Genomic DNA, 22,940 nt, shown 5'->3' on the forward strand with positions numbered 1-22,940 from the left:
CAAAGATGCACTAAGGAATGACAGCCATAGCCGCTGAGAGTGAATAACCTGAGATTCAGGACAAGGAGGCATCCTGGTTCTATTTTCTGTGCATGCCGAGATTTGACGTGTAGCTAACCCAGCTGGGGTTAGGAGCCCAAACAGAGTAAGAAAAGCAAACTCAACTCAGGCAAAGAATGCTTTGTCCTACCTCAGATTTAGCCCTCAGGTGATCAAGCACTGCATGCTTTTAATTTTACTGGCTAGGGATATTTTTCTTAAATGTTCAGAGAACAAACGTGTCTGAATATTGAGCATGACACAAAATGTCATGAATGCTTAAAGTTGCGGGTCCTTTAGCTCAGGGAGGAAGATGCGAAGGGAAGGAGGGTGTTTTGTCAGACCCGGGGTGAGAATGTCCCTACATAAACAAAGGGCCCGGGATTGGACGTCGTCTTTGGGGAAGGGGGAGGCGTAGAGGGGGAGCGGGAGGGTGTGAGGGGGAAAGAGCGGAGCTAGCTGTGCCCGCCAGGTTGGGAAGCCGGCGGGCGGCAGGGAGGAGCGGGACGCCGGGAGCGGAGCGCGTGGGGCGGCGGAGGGGAGGCGGGCGGGAGGCGGCGGGCGGGCAGGCCGGTGTGAGCTGTTTGGCCACCGGAGCCAATCGAAAGCGGGGCCTTGATCCTCTCCTCGGGCAGTGGCTGCGCCGAGCCAGTGCTGCGCTCCCCGCAGCCGTCGGGACCGGCACAGCCGCCTCGCTCTGTCCGCGCACCGCTGGCCCCACCGAGCGCCTATGGGCATCTGCAGCCGGCCAGGGCTTCGCACCACCGGCAGCAGCGGCACAGGGCGGCGACCGCCACCGCGCTTCATCGCCTCTTGGGATCTATAGGCGGCGGACGGAGCGCGCTGCGGACCCTTCCCCACCTTCGTGCAGGTAAGGGGCGCCCGGGGGGCGCCCAGCGCCCTGACCCGGCACCGCTCCTCTTGCGGCCGGCTCGCTCCCTTCCTCCTCCTCCTCCTCCTCCCCTGCCCTGCTGCCGCCCCTCCGGGGACAGGCGGCGGGGCCGCGGTGGCGGTGACAGCGCGGGGCCGCTGCAGCCCTGTCCCGCACCACCGCGCCCCTCTGCCGCCCGCCCGGCCCGGCTTGGCTTGGCTCGGCTCGGCCCGGCTCGGCGCAGCGCGGGGAGCTCGGCGGGGCCGCGCACGCCTCGGGGGAGCGGCGCGTCCGAGCCCTCGCCGCCCGCGGGGCGCTTGCAGGGGCACGGAACGAAATCAGCGAGAGCGGCGCCGAGCTCTGGCTGCCTTGCTCCGAGCGCCCTGGGAAGTCTCCTGGATGGCCAGGTTTCCCAGCGTTTGGAGCGTCGCGCGTCGCGTCCCCACGCTCCCTCGCAAAGGAAAAAGAAAGACAAACCAAAAAAAAAAAAAAAAAAAAAGCTCGTGCTTGAAACCTGTGCCCCTTTGTACCTTTCTTTCTTTGCTTTGGGTTAATGATGGTTTGTGATTATGAAACCCCACGAGGGATCCGCTCCAAGAGCGAATAGCATTACTTGAAGTCATGACTTGGAAATATACGTGTGTGTATACAGACACTCGTTTTTTCTTTTTTGTACCTTGAACTTGAGGATTATACAAAACCATGTCTGTCTCGGAAGGAGCTCTCGAATGGCTTTCTGCTAAAGTTAAGGAAATATTTGTGCTTCCACAGGTCTTGCAGAATTGGAGGCACAGGTCTTATAAAAAAATTACAGTGGCATTTGGCTGAACAGCTCTTATTTTTAGCATGCTATTGTGAAAGTGGTTATATAACTTTTGGTGGGTTTTTGAGGACAAAATTAACAGCTCATAACAAGTTAATTTTTTATTTTTTTTTTTTTCCCCTCTGGAAGGGGAGAAATAAACAGAATGAAATCCCAAATGACTAGAGTCAGGTGAACTTCAGATGAATGACAGATACTCCCTGAGAAAAAACCCCAGGTTAGGAATCCCACAGCCCTCTCAACAATCATGAAGCAGCAGGTGCAAGACCAAGCAATGTCAGCTCAGAGCCCCAATTAGGAAGTTGCTTATCAGGCTACTTCAAGGCTATTTCTTGCTCAACCAGGGTGAAATTAGCAACCACTTCAGAATCTTGTGTTCCCACCCGTGCCAATACAATACAGATGCTGTGTTTCTTTAGGGGATTAGATTGTTTCTTGAACTTCAAAAAGTACACACAGCCTGACGTATTTGCTTATAATGCTTTATGTGTTTTAATGCAGATGCTTCACTTGCAGAACTTGGTTCCTGCTTCTCAGGCTGCTCTTTCTTCATTTATTGCAAAAATTGACGGAGAGTAATACACTAAGATTTAAAAAAAAAAATCACTTCTGGAAAGTAACTGTGTGTAACAGCAGTGTGCCTATGCTGAGACCCAGGACATGAGGGTGCTGTGACAGTGTACAGGCTCTGAGCAAGTGGTCTCTGTCACTTATTTTGCATGGTCCTCATGAACTGCTGTCATCCAAGTGAAGTCCCAAGTTCTAAAAATTTTTGATCACTGTGCAGTGATCAAAGAGAAGGAAAAGAGAGGACTGGTTTGTAAAATCTCTGTTGTAGGATGAGTGAGAAACCTAGCAAGTAGGATTTTGCCTTTTCACCTCTCTTGCAGCCCGCTGTTCGGGCAGAGCTCTTGTATGTGGGGAGGAGGCATGTGTGGTAGCAGCGAGTTTTGCTCAGTCTTCCTTTGCAGTATAAGTAAGTGAAAGATGTGTCAATAAAAAGCCTCTGTAAGACCTCCACAAGAGCACCACAAAAATAAATGCCACTAATCCAAGGTTTTGAGCTGATTTGTTTAGCTGAAATATAGTCTTTTTTTTTTTATATATATATTTCAAATAGACTGTGCTTGACTTTTAATGGGGAATAGAACAAATGTATGAAGAGTTGAATTTAACTATAGAGATTTTTTTCTTTTCATAGTATCAGGTTAGGGTAAAAATTAATATCTGAAGTACCCAGTGAACTGCATTAATAAATTGGAAAATGCTTAGTTTGAGTTACCATTTGTCATTGTCTGTGAAAGTGTAAATGTCAGAGATCCAGATAATCTTTTGTAATAAATAGTCCTGTTTGAGTTTTGTTTAATAAATCTGGTAACTGGTTTAATTCTACCACTATTGCTAAAATAATGTAATAATTCTAACCCAATCATCAGAAACTGGTAAATTCCAATTTTGGATTGGTACAGTGGTATTTACCAAATTCTGATCTAGAGTTAGAATTTTTTCAATGAGCAATTCCAAGTTACTGAGTAAGAATTGAGTAGTTCACGCTACTGTGCAGATTTACTGACATCTGAAAAGTATCTTAAAGAGTAGCAAAAATAGTCTTTCCCTCCTCATGCAGATGCTCTTGGGTGTGGTTGTACATTATAGTTGTGGTTCATGTCAGTGGGCTTTTGATGCCCATCCTTCAGTTGTTCCACTTACTGTCCATCTCCATATACCTCATGGTGGGCCAGCTGGATTCCTTTAAGATGAATCTAAACTAAGAGATGTGCTAGAGTTGTTTCTAGAAATACAATCCATAGGACCATATGTAGCCTGAAGTAAAACCCTGTGAAATACATACAGTGTCTTCTGTGCCTGTCAGTCCCTGTTGGGCTGTGCTAGCTGCAGCAGTAGATGTGGTCCATTTGCAGCATGCTGTTACTGAGGTACCATGCAGTCTGAAGCCCATACTAGCCATCTGTCTCAGGGGTGTGGGCTAGTCCCTGCTTCTTGCACCATTGCTCACGTATCTGTTACTAAAAAACTCCTGGCTGAGCTGGACAGCACAGCCCTGCAACCTACCAGGGCTGTCTTGTTGAGATCTCTTCAGTTCAAAATGAAGATGGCTAATTTTTTTTTCCCTAGTCTGGCATGTGGTAGCAGACTAATTTTTTATGGGGAGCTTTGGATAGTTGTAGCCTTGTGCTTGTCTGCTGGGTGTGGACGCAGCAGTTGAATTTAGGCAAGGACAGCTGGTGCTTCTTCATGGTTGTTTGCCTGTCGCTGGCCATAGCCCTTCTGTGTATAAGGGTCCATAAGGCTGTTTATGGTCTTCGTTGTGTTTGGGAGTGGTGAGAAATGTTGGCTTGAGACTTTAAAACTGTCATTTAGAAATGCTAGAAATGCTTCACTGTGTTCCCTTAGCACAGCATTGTGGCTGACTGCATCTTCCACAGGGCACTAGAAGTATTGTCTGGGGGGAGATCTCACCTGTGGGGGTGGTTCCTGGATTCCAGCACACGGTGAGAATCATGCCCTGATCCTGGAGTCTGGTTGCCTCAGGCAGGGGGAAATGTTTAAGGGGAGATGTTTAGAAACATCCACTTAAAACTTCAAGCTTGCTTAAAACACATTAAACCTTTTTTTCTGCAGATTTTGCTGTAAAGGGAAAAAAATTCCATTCTCTGTTTTTTAGTCATTTGGCTGGCTTCTTACAGTTTCATGTTTTTCTTTAGTTTGCTTCTTTGGGGTAAATGATTTTAAATTGAAAAATTATTCTGTCAATTATAAACAGTTATCTCTTTTATGAAAGTATTTCTTACTCTAAAATATACTATTTGAATAATTAGGGATCAGATCCTTCTTTCATGTAGAAACAGAAGATGGTTGTCATTGCTGCAAAAAGGGGTTTTCTAACCAGCTCTTCAGTTTTACATGCATTTCTTTCGGATCATGATGGAAATGGTAGGATTGCATGCGTAGAACATGCTTGGTACAAATATTCTTTTTGTTCTGGATCACTGTGACTGCTCCAAGACTGCTTTTAGATTGCAGAAAATGTTGTGCTATTTGGATCAATAAGAAGTTAAAAAGAAGAGAGTGTTTCCTACTCTTGTGACTGTATTTCTGTTGCTAGAAGTTGTCGGCTCCAAGTCTTATTTCAATGCATAGGTTCTCTGTGGGATGAAGTGTAGATTTTAACATGAGTTGTGTAGATGATGGTATGTCACTTGAAACCATGGTATTTCTTGTTCTCAATGCATTAAGCCTTTTATTAGCAATTTTAAGAAGATTTTTGAAGCCTGTTTCAGAAAGGGAAGTAGACCATAAAAATCTGTCTCGCTCCAGGACATTAAAACAGAGGGCAATCCATCTTTCAATATCTGGTGTGATACAATCATGGCAACTTCAGTTGTAACCTGTCTTTCTCAAAAAGTTATCTTACACTACCTACTTTTAACATTTTTTTTTCCTTCTGTGCTTAACCATACTTATCTATGATATTCTGAATATTTTGTTCTTTGTTGCTGTTCAGATAATATCTCTAAGAGTTATAATGGTGCATTTTAGATTAGTCATAAAAGCTAGGGGGATTTACTAAGGTCAGTTTTTCATATAGACCATGCTGTCATTGGTTATACTGTAAACACAAGTTGTATATAGAAATATGCATGCTACTGTCTTTATTACAAGATTTTTAAAGAAAGAAAAGGGGTAAATTTATCTCTCATTCCCAACAGTTTTAAAGTCATTGTTGCTTAGGAAGTGATTATTTGAAGAAACCATAATTTGCAATGAAGCTTGCGGAAACGAAAATTGTGATCTATTCAAGTAGAGAAAGACTCATAAAAATTTTGTTTCTGTCTATTTTGTGCTAAGGAAGTGGGACAAGTAAAGTACACTGCAAAAGGAAAATATATTATTTACCCTCCAAATTTCATTTTGGAAACAGTTTTTATTGAGTGTGATGGGCAGTGCACAAATACAGCATCAGACTGTGGATTTAACACAATAAATCTTGAAAATATCCTGAATTTTTAACATGTCTTAAAACTTGGAAACAACACTTGTACAGCTCATGCAGAACGCCTTGTTGACCTTGTGTTGTATAAACACTTTCTGGAGTTGGAAAACTGTGTTGAGCTGGTCTAGATGTGAATTAGTTGCCCGTCTCCGTTTACATGCAGTATTGTTGTGGATTCCAGCCATGTCCCATCTATCCTATTACCCTGCTTAAGTGCTGTTATGATAATGCTCAGATAGACTGATATTATACAGTAGTGCTAACAAAAAAACAAACAGCATTGTAAAAATTCTCCATGACCATTTCTGGCATGGAACGGCAGGTTTTTTCCCTGGTGCAAATCTCAGACCTAATCTCATCTCTAGTGAGGCCAAAACACTAGCTTGGCTTAGAGTTAAGTGAGATCCTGCCCATAAATCTGGCCAGTCTCCATTTAGATAACATCTGGAGAGTTGTCATTTAAAAATATGCGGGAGAGCTTGGGATAGGGGTGTAAATAGTGGGTCAGAACTTCTATCCAAAAGGAAAGCATCCAAAAGGAAGCTCTCAGATATCAGACATCCTTGCTCTAGGCATGTTCTTTGTTATGATCCATCTATCGTTTGTCTGTTCCTGTTCTGTCAACATAATTTGGAGCTCAATGTCCCATGTGAGGAACAAGAGGAGGCTGATGGGCAAAGAAGATGGGAATATGTGAACATGTTGCATGACTTAATGGATGCATCCAGTAAAGTCTGCTCATAAAGAGAGAGATGGCTATCTCTTGTATTTTGATTCAAATTGTTCTCTGGCTGACACCTTTCAGATTACTACATACAATGGATTTATACTAAGCATGTTTGTTGACTTTTGTCTATATTCTTCATTAATGATGTCCATGGAAACTTTGCCTGATTCTTCAGTGAGAACAGCTTTTGTTGAGATAGTCTGAAGAGTGACTGCTTACAAACTGAAACAAATTCTAAGCATCTTGGATTCCATGTAGGCAAGGGAAGATTGATCATCTGTCTCTTTAATATGCTTCATTTTTGATATATGTAATGACCCTTTTTCTGTAGAATCCCTGAAGCAAATAAGACAAATGCACACAACTGGAAATTGAGCTAGTATATGTCACCTGAAACTGTCTTGCTTTCAGGTTCCCAAAGTCCCTTCAGTCACTTACATAAAGTTATTCAACAACTCAGCCTAGATTTTCGGGTTTTTTTGAACTGTAAGAAAAATCCCACCTTCGTCTATCGTACATTCCTCTCAAATTAAAAGAGGCTTTAAATACACACTGTACCATAATAGATCCAATTTTGTTTTCATTATCTATTTTTTTTAAAGTTGTCTGCACTTGATGTTCTTTCTTCTTGAAGGAGCACTGCAAAGGTTCCTTCACAAAGTAAAGTCTCCTATTTTCTGAATTCTAAATCCAAAATTCCTGATGCTTTTTTCTTCAATTCAGGTAGACTGCTTCCAACTAGAAAAATATTTTTCTGTTGGTGTTTCAATAGCTGACTTTAAAAATATAATACATGTAAAAACTATTTTGAGTACCTATCAGAATTTGCCAGTCTTCTCCTTACAAAAATAGTCTTTTATTTTAGTCCAAAAATATAATATTTTGTGAAGCTTGTTTCTTTGGAAACAAGTTTACTGTGTTATTCCAAGTTGAGCCTAATTATTTTCTGGACAACTCTTAGGTTTCTTTAAAAGAAGCATATGATATTACAGGAAGAATGTTTCTCTTGTTTGCCAGAGAGCTGTACTATGTTTACTATAATAAGATTAAAGGAAATTTGAAAGTCAATGCTAGCTCAGTGGGAAACTGATAAACACACGTTGTACTTGCAGGAACACTCTGGCCAGTAGTATTAGGAAATTTATCACTATTTATTTAGCAGCTCAGACTCTCTCCGACAAACAGATTTGGTGTCCATTTAAAAGTACACCAGATGCTAAAAAAAACCTTTTACTAACAATATGAATGTGATTTGTGGAATCTGAGCTGTTATCCTGGCGTAACCATCTTATGTGGTTTAGGATTGGGAATCACATAGTCTCTCAAAATAAGGAGTCTGTATCTTATGGATCCCGATGCTTTCCAAAGACTGTGGTTTGATTTCTGGCACTTCTGGTTAGGTCAGCTATTACAGCCACAGTCATAAACAGCAATTTTCAGAATCTGAGCAAGCTAGACAAGGGTGTAGCTCCTTGGAAAAGTTATTTTGGAAGAGGTAAAACCAGCGATATCTCTGGATCCATATTGGCATTGGCAGTTTTTACTCTTGAGAAGCAACGGCTGTCCAGTCTTGTATTTACTAATGTTAGTTTGTTTGTGCTTTGGCCAATGTTTCAACTAGGAATGAATTCTGGAGAAATAAAAGGCCACAGGGATGACTTTTTATTCCTAAGTTTGAGTTAAGAGGCCATTTTTATATGGTCATAAATGCAGCTTAGAAATCAGTAAAATAGAATGAAGAAATTTTGCTATGAAATGCATGCAGGAAATCTTATTAGAAATACTAGGAGTAGAGGGGAATGTGTAATCACATGATGATGCATAAGCTACTATTGTAAATGTCTTCACCACCTCCAAAATGGCAGATCTCTTGCTAAAGTGGGCAGATACTCACTGTGTGCTTCTAAGCACCACGAAAGGCCAGTGGATTATTCCCACCATATGTTGGTAATTAGTAGGAACTGCAGGATGAAGTCACTATTGGTTATAGAAGCTACTGCAATTAACTGTTCATGGTGTGTATGGTAATACATTTATTTGATAAATAGTTGATTAGGGAAATTAATTAATTTCCACACTCCTCTCAACTATGATAATTCTTAGAAACAAGCCTAAAAAGCAAGGATCACTCTTTCTGTGAAATTTATGGTTTTGTATGCTACCCATGAAGTAATCCCAAAATATTCATTCCTTTTCCTGGTGATGTAAGATGTGAATGTGAGCTCCTAACCTGCTTCAGATATTAAAGTCTGATGTAATTAGTTCAAGCTGTGGAGGAATAATTTCATTCTCTTGGATTCCTCTCCCCACCACGCCCCCCCCCCCCCCCCACCCCTCACCCCCAAATGGTCTTTAAAGGTCTGTGGAATCAGTGGAGATGACCTTTCCATGCCAGCTAATGTATAATTTCATTAAGGGCCATGCCTTTCCATTACAACCATGACTGTAGTACAGTCCAGCATGTTGTGGAGTCTTCAAGAGTTCCAGGAACCATGGGAATTTTTATTCTGCCTATAGGTGATCCGTTCAGGTAATAGAACTGCAAATGCACGGGTACACAGCCCATACCAAGGGTTTCCTGTCTCAAGGGAGACTGCTGTGTATGTAGCTCCACTGGCCACTCCAGGGCTTCACTGTGGGAATCCAGGGCTTCCCTCTGGCTGCCCTGGAGGGCCTGGGACCCTGGCAGGAGGTCAGAAACCCCCCTGTACAGAGCCCCGAGAGACACTGTCTCTGATCTCTGTCCATGGAAAAGTGTTTTCAATCTTACAGGATGAATTACAAGCTCTGAGTGTTTGATAGGAGTAATAATTAAGTGTGGCACGGGTGCAAAAGTAAAATTTTAGGTTTCTAGATTAGGGGTTCAGAGGGGACAAGATGGAGGAGATTGGGTGTGTCTTGTCCTTTTCCTCCTTCTTCATGCCCTCCATGTTTCACTTTAGTGTTGGCATTTTTCTATTGGTTTAGGCTGGAGACACACTGTTCAACGTAGATGGTAGATATTGGCACATTATTGTAAATATAGCACACGTAGTTTCTGGTATATAATGTTTGTAACATCCCACTGAGGGGCAGAGCCCCACACGCTGCCCTGCAGGACAGACCTGCAGCAGGGCAGCAGAACATGTTAGAGATAAGCAAGAAGAAACAACCTTGAAAACAGCACAGACGAATTATGGCTTCTTCTTTGGCACCGGGGCAGAAAGACAGAGATTTTATACAATCTTGGAATCATCAATACTCACAGATTCAGGCACTTCACACCACAGCTGGGCTGAATTCTTCTGCAGGTCCGTCCTTGGCAAGTTCACTTGCAGATTGAAGAAATCTCTGGCTTTGTCATTAGGTAAACCAGAGTTTTGCCTGTTTTGGTGCTTCTGCTTAGCTTTGTCCCCATAGATTGCAGTCAGAGTGCTTGCAGTGTGTGCCCCATTATATACAAATTTTAACTCAAGGCTCTACGGCACGCTGCCAGTTCATCTCCCCACTTGGACGCCAGCTTCATTTACTCATATAAATAACTGGATAGCAGTCAAACGTGATTGACTTAAGCTGTTACTTTATCTGCATGTGTAAGATACAAAGAGTTTGAGATGCTAATGCCGTGCTTGTTTGGGTTTTCTTCTTAGATGTGTTTTTTTAAGACCATTGAAACTTATTGGTCTTTATATTTATTGTGGGTTTAGATTTATTATCACCGTTTATCAAACCACCCCAAATTAGTTGCTTCTATTGTTAAGTTAGAATCTGCATGGTTTGGTTTGTATTCATTAAAGGGAGGCTTATTTTTTATTATAAAAGTGAACTACAATTTAAGATTTTTTGGTTATGAAGTGCTCCAAATTAGATTTTTTTCACCAATATGTTTATTTTTCCTTTAAAAACATTTGAACACTGGCTTACTTTACTGTGATTAAGGCTGATGCCTTAATTTGAGCAACAGAGGCACTTTGAACTTCTAGATGCACAGTAACATATATAGCAGTTATACAGTAGATGATAGAATTTTTGGGTGAGAGTCATACTTCAGTGTGATTTTGAAGTCCTGTCTGATGCCGTTGAGGCAGGACGGTATGAAAGGAATCCAGAAGGTTTGAGAGTAGAACTCTGATTTATTTCAAATACATCTTTTTATATAGAGTATCATCCAGACCCATTCTGTTGGTCCTAGAGTAAAAACATGTCACACCATTCGTGTGCAGTGAATGACGCACAGTGGCAGAACTTATCTATAAACAATGTGAACAACAATAGAGATAAAGAAAAATTTACATTCTTTCTCAACTCTTTCCCAGACTTCTGCCTGGTTAGAAACCGTCGTTTTCTCTCTGACTGAACTGAAAATATCCACACATACTAATTGTAAAACTTTGCTAAAGGTTCTGTGATGGTCTTTTGATTTCAATTCATGACCAGTGTTTTTTAGGTGACAGAATCTAAGAATCTCTGAAGTCTGTGTCATGGTTTAGCTTTGTCTGGCTACTAAGCCCCACACAGCTGCTCATGCACTCCCCTACCTGGTGGGATTGGAAGAGAGAATCGAAGGAGTAAAAGAGAGAAAACTTGTGGGTTGAGATAAAGATGATTTAACAGGGAAAGCAAAAGCTGGACATGCAAGCGAAGCAAAACAGGGATTTTTTTTTACTCCTTCCCATGTGCAGGCAGGTGTTCAGCCATGCCCAGGAAAGCAGGGCTTCACCTTGTGCAGTGGTGACTTGGCAAGACAAATGCCTTGAATATCCCATGTGTGAGGTGGGGTCATGGTTGTGTCCCTGCACTTGTTTCTCCCCAGCCTACTTTCTAGTGGAGTCAGATCAGAAGCAGAAAAGGCCTTGATGCTTTGAAAGTGCTGTTCAGCAATAACTAGAAGTTCCTGTGTTATCAATACTGTCATATCCAGAATAGCTGTAAACCAGCTACTGTCACAAAAATTAACTCTATTAACTCTCCCTGCCAAAAGCATCACAAAGTATTAATGGTACAGAGAGTGTCCATGTTTTTCTCTCGTGCCTACAGCCCATGTGACATCACTTTAGCTAGGCATAGGTCTAAACTTTTAAACTGAAAGGGTTATCCTGCCCTTGGCTCTGCTTCTGGCCATTAGGCTATGTCTTAATTCTGTTCCAGCCTTTCTCTGTGCCCTCTGGCATGTCTGAAATGGTATACAATCAATACATATGGGAAATTGGCTCAGAAACTGTGCGGTAAATGTTGACATTTTTGTGTTGATATAAGTGTTCAAAACACTGTATATTCTCTAACTGATGAAGGTTGGTAGGTACAGACTCCTTGCATGATGTCTTCAAAACCCTGTAAGTACCGAGTGGCCCTAGTGGTCTAAATAGATAGGCTTAGTTGCTGTGCGGGAAATCTTTAGATAAGATTGTTGAGAGACAGCCTGGAGACCAGAATTCCCAAATCTTCTGAAATTACGTGGGCTAATGGGAGTGGTGAGACCCAGGAACAGCTTTCTCAGAGAAGCTGTGTGTATCCTATCACTGCAAATGTTCAAGACCAGGTTGGATGGGGTTTTGAGCAACCTGGTCTAGTGGAATATGTCATAGCCCATGGCAAGGGGATTAGACTGGCAAGTTGCCTTTTAACCCAAACCTTTCTGTGAAGTGCTGTCATTTTTTTAGCAGAACCTTATGGTTCACTTTATGAACTGTAAAAACTCTTATTGTAATTGAGCACTTTAAAAAATTATGAAAGGCTAACATGTTTCTCTTATTAACTGCTATTGCAGTGTGGTACATGTGCATGCAAGCAAATATAAATAGTATCTAAAAGAGGTAGCTCTGACCTTATGTGTAGATACAAAAAAATTAAATATTTGTTTTTTCTGCAAAGCCTGTAAGGATGTGAATTCTAATGCAGATTTGCACACACTGGATTAAATTCCTTGCACAGAGAAGGAGAACAGTGTATTACTTCAAGACAATGTGAATATTCTTTTATACTTAAAAAACCTAACACTTTTTTCCATGCCTTGTATACAGTGAGAATTTCAACCCCGTGTGTATTGCTATGCTACCTTCACTATTTAATGTTTCTAACCTGGGACATCCAAAGTTTTCATCTATGTTTTGCACAAGGCCATTCATACTGTAAAAAAATTAACTGTAGTAAAAGAAAGAGACAAGAATTGCTAATTGCCCTTGCACTTTTCTCTTTTGAAGCAGCCTATCTAAACCCAAGTACTGTAAAGTAGGGACGAGAGGATTTGCTTTTGATGAATTGAGTTATTCCATACATAGATTGTTCATGGACATTTCAGTTATACCTTTTAGTCTGTGTGATTTTCATGGTAGTTGTGAATGAACATAATATTTAAATGAAAACTTTCAAAACAGCTTTGTACCTACCTAGATTTTATGATAAAGCTTTTATAAGTTAATTCTGAAATTATTCAATCAGATTTTCCTGACTTGCATATATTGTAAAGGTCAGAATTGATTTCAAATTTGAGTTAAACTAGCTTAGGTGGTTTGAGACATGGAGTTAACCTATTAAAGATATGTCCACTAAAGGGTTGGCATTAACACTTCTGAACTTTGTTCTTTAAGAGTAATCTTATTTATAGCAAGATAAATGCACTTTCAGCTCTACTTGCACAAGTGGCAAAAGCATTCTTTCGGTAGCCTAAGTAATATAAAATATATCTTATCTGGGAAACCTCAAAGGATCTATTTATTCAAGAAGTTAGGAAAATTTAGGGGATGTATACTTACAGCCTGGATTTCTGAATATACAACTGCTGCTTGCACATTTTAAGAGGACTGTTAATTTCTTTGAATTAAATAGAATGTTTTAAACATCATAAGCTATTTTTTCACAGAGTTTATAGGAAAGATATCATGCCATACTAGAAATTTATATAAAAACTTGAAAAGTACATTCAAGAAGAAAATCCAAACAGATTAATGCTTTTGTGTAAGTGAAAAAAAAAAAAGAAAAATGAAAATAGTGACAGAAGTGAAAAGTGTGTTGAACTTTTCAATGATCTGAAGTTAACTTCCAGACTGTTTATGGCTTCACAGTGTGTGTGGGTTCAACAAGTGTTTTGGGCTGTTTAAAGCAGCTTTATGTTTTTTTTTAATTGGTTGCAAACTATTCTGCTCACACATTCACTGTTTTTTAAAGTATTTTTACATGGCAATTTGACATGATTCCTAAGAAATACTTACAAAATACTTACAGTACTTAGATTACAGCCAGATATCTTACTTAAGAGTTTTTAACTGTCTCTTAGGGCATAATCTTTTTCTAGGAGTGTATACATACAGCTTGCTGTTTTTAAGGCTTTTCATGAGAAGTCAAGTGGGATTTATTACTTCATAGACTTCTTTGGTTAGCTTATGTGAGGGAACTCACATCTAACCACTAGTAGATTTTATGTTGAGTAACCTTCACAAGTATTCATTGCATGTTAACTCTTGACAGATAAAATTAGTTATTCACTATTGACTTCTCTTTGAAGGATGATTTACTTTGTCACTATTGAGTCATCTCTATGCTCAGGATGAATGTGCAGGAGAAAAGGGAGAAAGACAAATGCTGGCTGAATCTGTGCTGAAGACAGCAATCATTGGTGTCTGCAAGAAGAAGGATTTCACATTTGTAGATCTTGCTTGCTTCTGTTCACAGGGCACCTCTGCAGGGCATAGTAGGGGAATGGGGAGATGAAGATGAAGACTAAGTATTTAGCCATTTTCTCTTTCTCACTTTCTGCTCATGGGATTGCATTATTTTGCTACACTAAAAAAATCAAGAATCCAGAATTGCTGTGACATTGCTCCTCTGTCTCGGTCACCTTCTCATATCAGCTTACCCTTTACTTAAAATATACCTGTTCACCCAACCTTGCATATATGTATGACTTGTAATAAAACCTTGATTCATGCATAAGTTAATGAAAGGAGCATTTTGCTTTTATTCTGGAAATTTCAACACAATCTCTGAGTGACTTAAAAAGAACTTAAGAAGAATCTAAATGATCAGATAATCACTGTGGAACTGCTTAGTTATGTGGCGGATAGAAGTAGTCTTTGCCTTCTTTCCTCCCACCTATTTTCACTATGCAGAAGACTGGCCTCCTAAGAAGGTTAAAAGAAGTCTACAAATAACAGTGCTTAGAGTGCTGGTTTGTGAACATGAAGTCCAAAACATTTTGTAGGATAACTTGTCTTAAACCTTCTTCTTAACAGTGCTGAACTTTTCCTCTGCCTAAAATCACAAAGGCTAAGAATTTTACATGTTCCTTGCTTAGTATGTGGAGCTGTGAAAATATATTAGCTTGACAGTCTGAATTTAATAAATCTTGCAGAGAAGCAGTAGACTAATAGCAAAGGTAAACTGCTTTTTGGTAACCAGCCTAGGTGGCTTCTAAGCAAAATTAAATGATCTGTAGACTGAACTGCACAGTATTATGGAAGTGCAAGTCATAGTTTTCCAAAGCACCTGTTTTTAAATGTGAAACTGAGCAACCAAAATAATTCTTTTTCCGTAACAAACCACGACAAGAGGCATTGCTCTCAGGATTCCTAAGGACTATTGAAGAACACAAAAATTAGATGTCTGGTATCAGGAATTCCAGAGGTAGGGCAGACACCTGCACTCTCTGTGCTGCCAATAGGGAGTTTGGGGGATTAGCCGGAAAGTGTGCACAAGTCAGTGTGCCAAGGTGGGAAATTATTAAACTTCAGATAATGCTGAAGAAATGAGTGTTTACAGAGCCCTACATCTCATAAGTGGAGGCTTCTGCAGAAGTATGCAGAAAAAAAAAGGAGGAAGAACGATTAAGATGTGATGCAAGGTGCTGCTTAATGCTCCTGTTTTTGGATGTATCTGCTGAGATTTTCAATCTGCATGGAAAAAGATGCAGCTGCAGCTGGGGAGGATCACTATGAGGGTTGAATGCATAGGTTATTGTCCTAGGGTGACGTTATGGTGTTTGTATCCCCAACCATGTGTTCTGTTTATGTTTGATATTATGTTCTGTGATTTCAGAACTGACTCTGAAAGTGAAGGTTTGTTTTGTATCGTTATCAGCCGGCTCACCTCCCCCCATGGTCTGTTGTCTAGGAGAGGCTTTGCTTGCTTGCTCTTGCTTCTGCTTTTGCCTTTGCTTTTGCCTTTGCTTTTGCTTATTAGTTAGTTTAGTTAAGCAATCCAATTTTTTTTGTGGGGCTGTTTTTTTTTCCTTTCCCATTCCTGAATATCATTCCAACCTGCTCTGGACTGGGACCTGGGGAACACCAGGAAACACTGAGAGCCTGCATTTGGTCATCTGCAGGGGGCATCCCCAGCAGAGGAGACCAAGAACTGGGTGACCACTCCCAGGAGACACTTTCTGAATTTGTCATCTCTTCAGAGTGGTGAAAGAGTTTTTGTCATCTGGTGTTCTTAATTTTTTTTTTTTTTTTTTTTTTGCTTGTTAAATAAACAGGATTTTTTCCACTTATGTCCGAAGAAACTCTTCCCGAACCAGTTGTGGGGGGGGGGGGAGGGGCTGTGGGGGTTTGATTTCTGGGGGCTCCTTACAGAGTTTTTCTCCCAAATTTACCCTAAACCAGGACAGTTATATTACACTCTGGAACTAAAGGTAATAAGATCCTTGGAGCTATAAGAAGATGTAATTAGATCCTAAGTATAGTTTGGCACATTTTACCCCTCCCCTCTACTGTCAAGCCCTCACATAAGGAATGTCCCCTGGTGCCAGTAGCCAGAATGTCACAGTTCAGAGCTGGTGAGCCTTTCAGGGGCTGTGGGATTTCCCAGATGCTTTTAAGAATCACTGAACATTACTTTACTTCAAGATGAGAAAGTCCTTTATATATAACAACCAGGTTATGAATCGAAAGTTCAGCTGGGAGCTGTGCACCCAAAGGAATACAGATACTGAATTCTTCACTGATACTGTATTAGCCTTGCATGAGAAGAGATTAGGATCAGCCTTTCTTTGCTGAAATGATTTGCCTGGTACCGCCAACTGGCAGTAACAAGGTCCTTCCAGCCAGGAAACTACCAAACAAGACATTTGTGTTATGAAGCCAACAAGTAATGCAAACATTGTGGGAAAATTACCATTAGCTTTAGAAAAACAGTTATGTGTCACCATTGCTGAAACTGAACCTTATGACTTCAGATGATCTGATATCTCTGGTTTCTTCAGCTGGTCTGGTATCTCTGAAGTGAACCTTAACTAAGTCTTAATTTGGTTCAAACCAGGAGTGTAAATCAGTGGAGTATGGGGTGATTTCTATTATATTTATATATGTATTGCTTTAGAATTGCATGGCACTTGTGCCACAAAATACTCCTCATTTCTTTAAATTTTCACCCCCCCATAAAAATGTGTATTACAGCTCCTTCTCCTTCACTTACTTCAATGTTTTACCCACAGTGGTCTTCCATTAAGTTTACTAGATCCTTATACTTAAGGTCATGGAAAGAGAAAATGGTAGTAGATAATTATCTGTGTCGTGTTGATACTATATTGTGGGTTTAAACATCTTAGAAAGGCATTTAATGGAAAACTGAACCATTCTCAGAGGTCCTAAGTGAGCCTGCCAGGCAGCTTCACTAACTTACATAAAAAACAAAAATCAGAAAACAGAAAGTTTGGGTTACCTCTGGCTTGCAGGATTTCATTGGACTGGATGTCTTTAAAAAGAGGGAACTTGTCCAGGCACTTTGGGGGGATACCTTTTCAGCCATGTTTTACAGAACCTCTTGAAATACTGGTGGCCTTGAACACCAAGGGCTTCTTTAACCTAGATTAGGATTTACTAGGCTAGATTTTTTTGCTATTTCACACTAGGCAGAAAACATTAATCTTTGGAGTTTTCTCTTCCCTTGTCCATTTTTTTCCTCTTCATAGCTAGATGAAAAATAATTAAAAGTGTATTATGATTTTAAATATAAAAAAATAACTATAGCATAAATAAATAAATACAGCATGGTATTAAGTGCAAATGAAAAATAAGTTTTATTAGAATTTCAAGATATTCTAAGAACATAAATGTTGTTAATTTGTTGTTTTAAATTGCTTCCTGGTAAACATTGTTTGGTGTCATAGTTTTTTTTTTTCTGTCTGTCAGCTGTCAAAATAACTTATGTGTAAGCATTTGCTGGCTACTTCAAACTGATCAAATATTTTTAATGGCAGTACATTTTTGTGTTGCCTGAAATGTGTCAAATATCAGGAGGTCTACCTGAAGACAGATCATTGCCTGATCTAAATAACTATATATTTTAAACCTCAAGGATTTTGTACTGGTATTTCCACAGAGTAAAATTATTGTCTTTATTGAACTAAAATAATTTTCTCCATTCACTTCAGTGATGTCGATATTTGTCAAATAAAGCCTCTGAAGTATTTTTAAATACATATTTGCAGAGAATCAACCCATCTGCCGTGTTTTCTTTTCTTGAGCTTACTGAACACACTGGGCAGGCGTGGAACTCTTTGTTGGTAGAAGCATTGTGAGTATTGCCTAGTGTATGAAGACTTGCAGGGTGTTCTCATCCTCTGCTGCACTGATCTGTTTAAGGATTCTGTATTGTATTAAACTTCCCTTTTGTTTCAATCCTGAAGTAATTCCTTGGCAATGAGGGATGGATTTACTTTTTATTAGATCATGAACATGTGAATATCCACTTGATCCTAGCTTTGTATTGGGTTACAAGAGAGTATACATGTAGCATTGGTTTAAAAAACATACCTCAGCAACTGTCTTCTCTCAGAAATAGTAGTATATAGGTTACTAAATAACAGCACATAATAAGAATGTAATAGTTAAGAAGTAACCAATATGGGTTGTAAGTTGCTTTTAGATTAATGACTCTTTCCTGGCTTTTAGGAAACCACACACTGTGATGTCACCTCACCTGTTTATAGTAATCTGAAATATTAGAATATATCTACGTTAGGAAGCAGTTCCTCTTAGTGAAAATGGCAAGGAGATACCTTTACTCTCTATATTAATTTCAGGGAACTAGCAACAGTAAGTAAATATTTCAAAGCTTATATCAGTTTTGGAAGGAAAAAGAAGACAGATGGGGAACTTGAATTCTATTCCGGTGTGAGTTCAGTTTCTGTTTGAAGGCAATTTCATTATCTTATTTGTTGTGCTCTGTGGGAAAGGGAGTGTTGGACAGTGGTTACAGCTTCACAAAGCACTGCTGTGCTTGTAGGACAAATACCATAGCTTTATGATAACAGCTGTTGACAAACTATTCCACACCTGTTAATTACAGGTATTACAAATAGAGAGGAATTTGGGTGTTTGCCGTCATGAGGACATTACAGATGTTTTCTTCTGTGCAAAGCTTTGCAGTTGGCCTCAGATCTTGAGGCTTTGAGGATGTGGTTGTTTGTCATCCTGAGACCGCTGGGTAAGAAGCCACTCAGCTGTCCCATTCAGGTTTTGGTTGTGGAATTTGGCAGCTCCATCAGCTGGTGTCGCAGCAGCAGGGCCATTGCCAGCCTTCTAGTTCAGTGCATCTGTCACTGACTCTGAAGGGATCATGGGGAAAAAGTGTGCATGGCCCAATATTTCCATCTTCTCAACTAACCACTCTGGCTAATTAAACAGTTTTGACTTCTCTGTCTTGAAATTTGACTTCAAAGATGGTTTAAAACTGCCCATATTAGTCTTATGTGGAAAATGGCGTCTGTGTGTTTTATGCATATTTAAATATGCTTTAGGAAACCTATTTTCTAATGATTTATAACTTCCATTCATTTTCTTCAAAAAATAAACAAGGCAATGCTTCCTCTAAATAACTGAAATTTTAGAAAAGCCAGGATATTCTTGAAAATCTTGAATCTTGACCTCCTTTGCCAACAGAGGAGCATTGCACAAAAGTTATGTATTCTGCCTGCAGCAAAAGAAATCAAACTGAGTCTTTAATTCTGAAACCACCTGATAGTATCTGCATTATAAACCTGGTAAATTCACATTTAGCAGATTACAGTGTGTTAAACATCAATCTGGCTTTGAGTAGTGGTTTGGTGACCCCATAGCAAAAAGAATGAAGATTTATTTCTGTGATAGCACAAAACCAAAAATCTTAGGAAGATGAGGAGATGATAAAACTAGGCAAAAAAACTCCACAACCTATTAAAATGATGGTTCTTTGGTGGATAATAATTGTTCTATGTCATATATGTATATGTGTCTATTTACTTAAAAGGGAATTAAAGGAGCTCTGGGAAGTTGTCTGGCTCTTCTCCTGCTTATTAGGATCCATTTCGGCTAACATTATCCATGGCAGATGTGATTTTGTTTTTTTCCTTTTGCATCACGTTTTCCTTAATAATCCTGATAATGAGTCTACAAACTTAGGCAAATCAATTCCAATGCCTCACTATCTGTATCATGGTGCTTGCTAATAGGAATACTGTCTGAAATCTTATCTGCTAACATTACTACATTCAGATTTATGAAGACTAAAACCATAATTTCATTCTTTGCTATTGCCTTTTATGCATTTAAAAGCTGTTAACATCACTCCTCTGGACTTTGCTTCTTTGTGTTAAAGACCACTGAGTCCTGCAAACTTGCCACATTGAGTTGGTTTCTGTGTCCACAAATGCTCTTGTCTTTCCTCTTTGCCTCCCCTTGGGTAGACTGCATGGCTTTCCTGAAGCATGGTGCCCAGAACTAGTTCATAATCTGCTACTTTCCTTTCTGTGTTTGTGCACCCATGCTTTCAGAGCCAAAAATAGACTCTTGATTTGTCCTTAACATCCTTAGTGTACCATCAGTGAAGGGTGGTGGTCACACATCAGAGTTTAGCATATAAATTAGATTAGCTTCTGCTTTTGGATTTTTGTTTTAATTTCCAGGTGCAGAGGAGTTTATTGTCTACTGTGATGACCATTGTGAGAGGCACCAATGCATAGAACATTGGGGGGACTGTATGGGAGCTGATTTAACAAAAAGCTGTCAGTGAAGTTCAGAGCCTTTAAGAAGAATAAATATTACTTCACAATTGATTTAAAATAGGAGTTACACATTTAAGATATTAGGTACCTTTCACTGTTTAAATGCCAGCTGATCTAAACTTCAAACTTATTCAACTGCTGTACAAATTCCATCTCTTAGTTCTAATTACAAGTGGGTAGAGGGTGTGTTCCCCGCTTATGACTTGCTGGTGTGCAGGATACATTACCACGCTTTTCTTCTAAGGTCTGGTAAATTTAACAGGCTTTTAGGCCTGAATATAGGAAGCCAGTTAAGTGTTTGCTTAACTTCTGCAGTGTTAGTTTAAAGCTGCCCTGTCTTAATCAGAGTCCTAATTACTAAAATGCTCCCATACCTGCGTGAGAACTTAGTCCTATCTGTTGACTATTAATTATATTTCATTTATTCTTGCATAAAAGCAGCTGTAGTTAAATGGAAAGCCTTAGCCCATGTGGTTCCAGAATCACCCAGGCTTTTGGAGAATGAAGGTGTATTTTTACAGTAACAAGGGAGAAACTTAATAAACAGGTTCTGTGCATAAGGCATGTTCCCTTTAACTGGCTGGTGATTGTGGTGTCTGTATGGTGGCAGATGTACAAGCTGGTGCTCTTTGGCATTGAAGCCATCACCTGAGAAACATTCTGGGGCAAAATGAACAGACTGCTTCAGTCTTCTGCTGAAGGAATGCTCCTGAATGTTTGCCTTCTTTTTTTCTTCTTCAGATATTAGCAGCATCACTCCATCTCCTGCTATGTCATGTGAATGCACAACTTAGGCTTTTGCCTAAGGAGGGTAAAAATCCATATGAATTCAATAGCAGAAACAAGTGACCAACTCTTTTTATAGCTCTAGGGCTTTGTTCTGAAAGGAAGGTTGGACAAATATTTGCATTCAAAATGTATTATAACTGGTTTTTTTTTTTCCCAAGCTATAAACCATCAGATTGGTTCTGTCTCAGGAGCATTCTGGCCAATCTGTTACCTGGAAAGTGAATGGAAAAGTGTTTCCTCCAAATTTTTTTGCCAAATCACACTGCTTGTTTGTCCTTAATTTGGTTTTGTTTAACTTTGCATTGCACTAATTGCATGAGCACATAGCATCTTCACATGAAGAAAGAGTCATTTTGCCACCATCTTCCAGGTTAGATTCTGGATCAGGCATAGAGAATCCAGCAAAGGTAAATGTTAGGACAGGGAGAGTGATAATGATAATGGAGAAGGAGTGAAGAAGAAGGCATCAGTGTTTCATGTATCATATAGATCATTTTTTTGCAGTGTAACCAGTGGTTGTGTTTAATCACTTAAAACCCTGATGTTTTGGCAGTAGAAACCTTTTCACTTAAAAGGCAAGACACTCCAAAGCCAGACAGTGGGATGGAGAAGATAGAGTATTTTCATACTTCTTTTTTCATGTTTAATATTTAGTTTTGCACTACAGTTGCAGAGCATATTTTCAAGATAAGATAAAAGATCCTCTTTTTAAGTACCCCATATCCACTGAGGACTTGAGATAACCTGCACATACCACTTTTGGAAATCTAGTAATAAGTTAGAGCTGTAGTGTTTAAGACACTTACCATAATAAAGTTCTTGTGTCTTTATAGCAGAAGGAGGTTTTGATGGAGAGCTGGCTGCCCCAACACATATGCCTGTTCAAATTTGCCACATCTCTCACCTGGCTTCCAGTGGCCACTGTGGAGGAGTGTGCATCTTCTCACAGGGTCTGTCTCTGATGTTTCAGCCTAAACAAACATCTTTGTGATGTTCTCCGGCATCTGAAATGGTACTACTCATCACATTCTCTTCTATTCTATTATTATTATTGTTATTATTGTTATTATCAATCCTTCTCACTGCAGTGGTACGGACCGATCTACTGACATCAGACCATTTAGATATAAGGACCATGCATCTCTTATAGGAAGCCAAAGCATGCAGTTTCATCTGTCAACGGTGCCTTTATCAGCCACACCCTCCTAGTTACATTAGCCTCCTCCGCCCTGAAACAGGTAAGTTGGGTGACAGCGTTCCCAGGCCCCAGTCTGGAAGGAGTATCAGGGTGTGGTGTGGCCACTGGTTGGAGGCAGTGTGCTTGTAGATTGGAACTGGGAAGGCAGAGCAGCCCAGCACTGGCACAGGAGCCCAGCAGCACCACTGATCCTGCAGGCAAAACAGAAAAATCCAAACCTTTTTGGCTAGATCAGCAAACTAGTCTTGCTGACTGTGTGGCTGTGCACGTGCCTGTATCCTGGGTGGTGGGGAATGAGAGATCAGGAGCAGAGTGACCGTGGCTCACAGTTCAGAAGACTTAAACTGCATCCTGGGCTGGGTGACAGCATAAGATGATTTAAGCTTTATCTCAGAGGGGCATGGTTTGCATTCAGAAATATATCCAGGTGACATTCATTGCTGTTTTGGTTATTTCTCAAGGTCAGATGCAGGGTTTTCTATGTGCCATTACTCTTCCTGAAAGTGGAGTTTTGCTGTCCTAAA

General features: G+C 40.1%; 1 protein-coding gene across 1 annotated transcript in view; it reads left to right on the forward strand.

The window, feature by feature from the left end:
• Window positions 1-775: 775 nt before the first annotated feature.
• GREM2 (gremlin 2, DAN family BMP antagonist) overlaps window positions 776-22,940 on the forward strand; it is a 42,619-nt gene continuing 20,454 nt past the window's right edge. Inside the window, exon 1 of the mRNA XM_072927077.1 lies at window positions 776-910. The gene's annotated coding sequence lies outside the window, so the exon portion shown is untranslated. The remainder of the gene's footprint in view (window positions 911-22,940) is intronic.

This window comes from Taeniopygia guttata, chromosome 3 (genome assembly GCF_048771995.1).
Source record: "Taeniopygia guttata chromosome 3, bTaeGut7.mat, whole genome shotgun sequence".
NCBI classification, from domain to species: Eukaryota; Metazoa; Chordata; class Aves; order Passeriformes; family Estrildidae; genus Taeniopygia; species Taeniopygia guttata.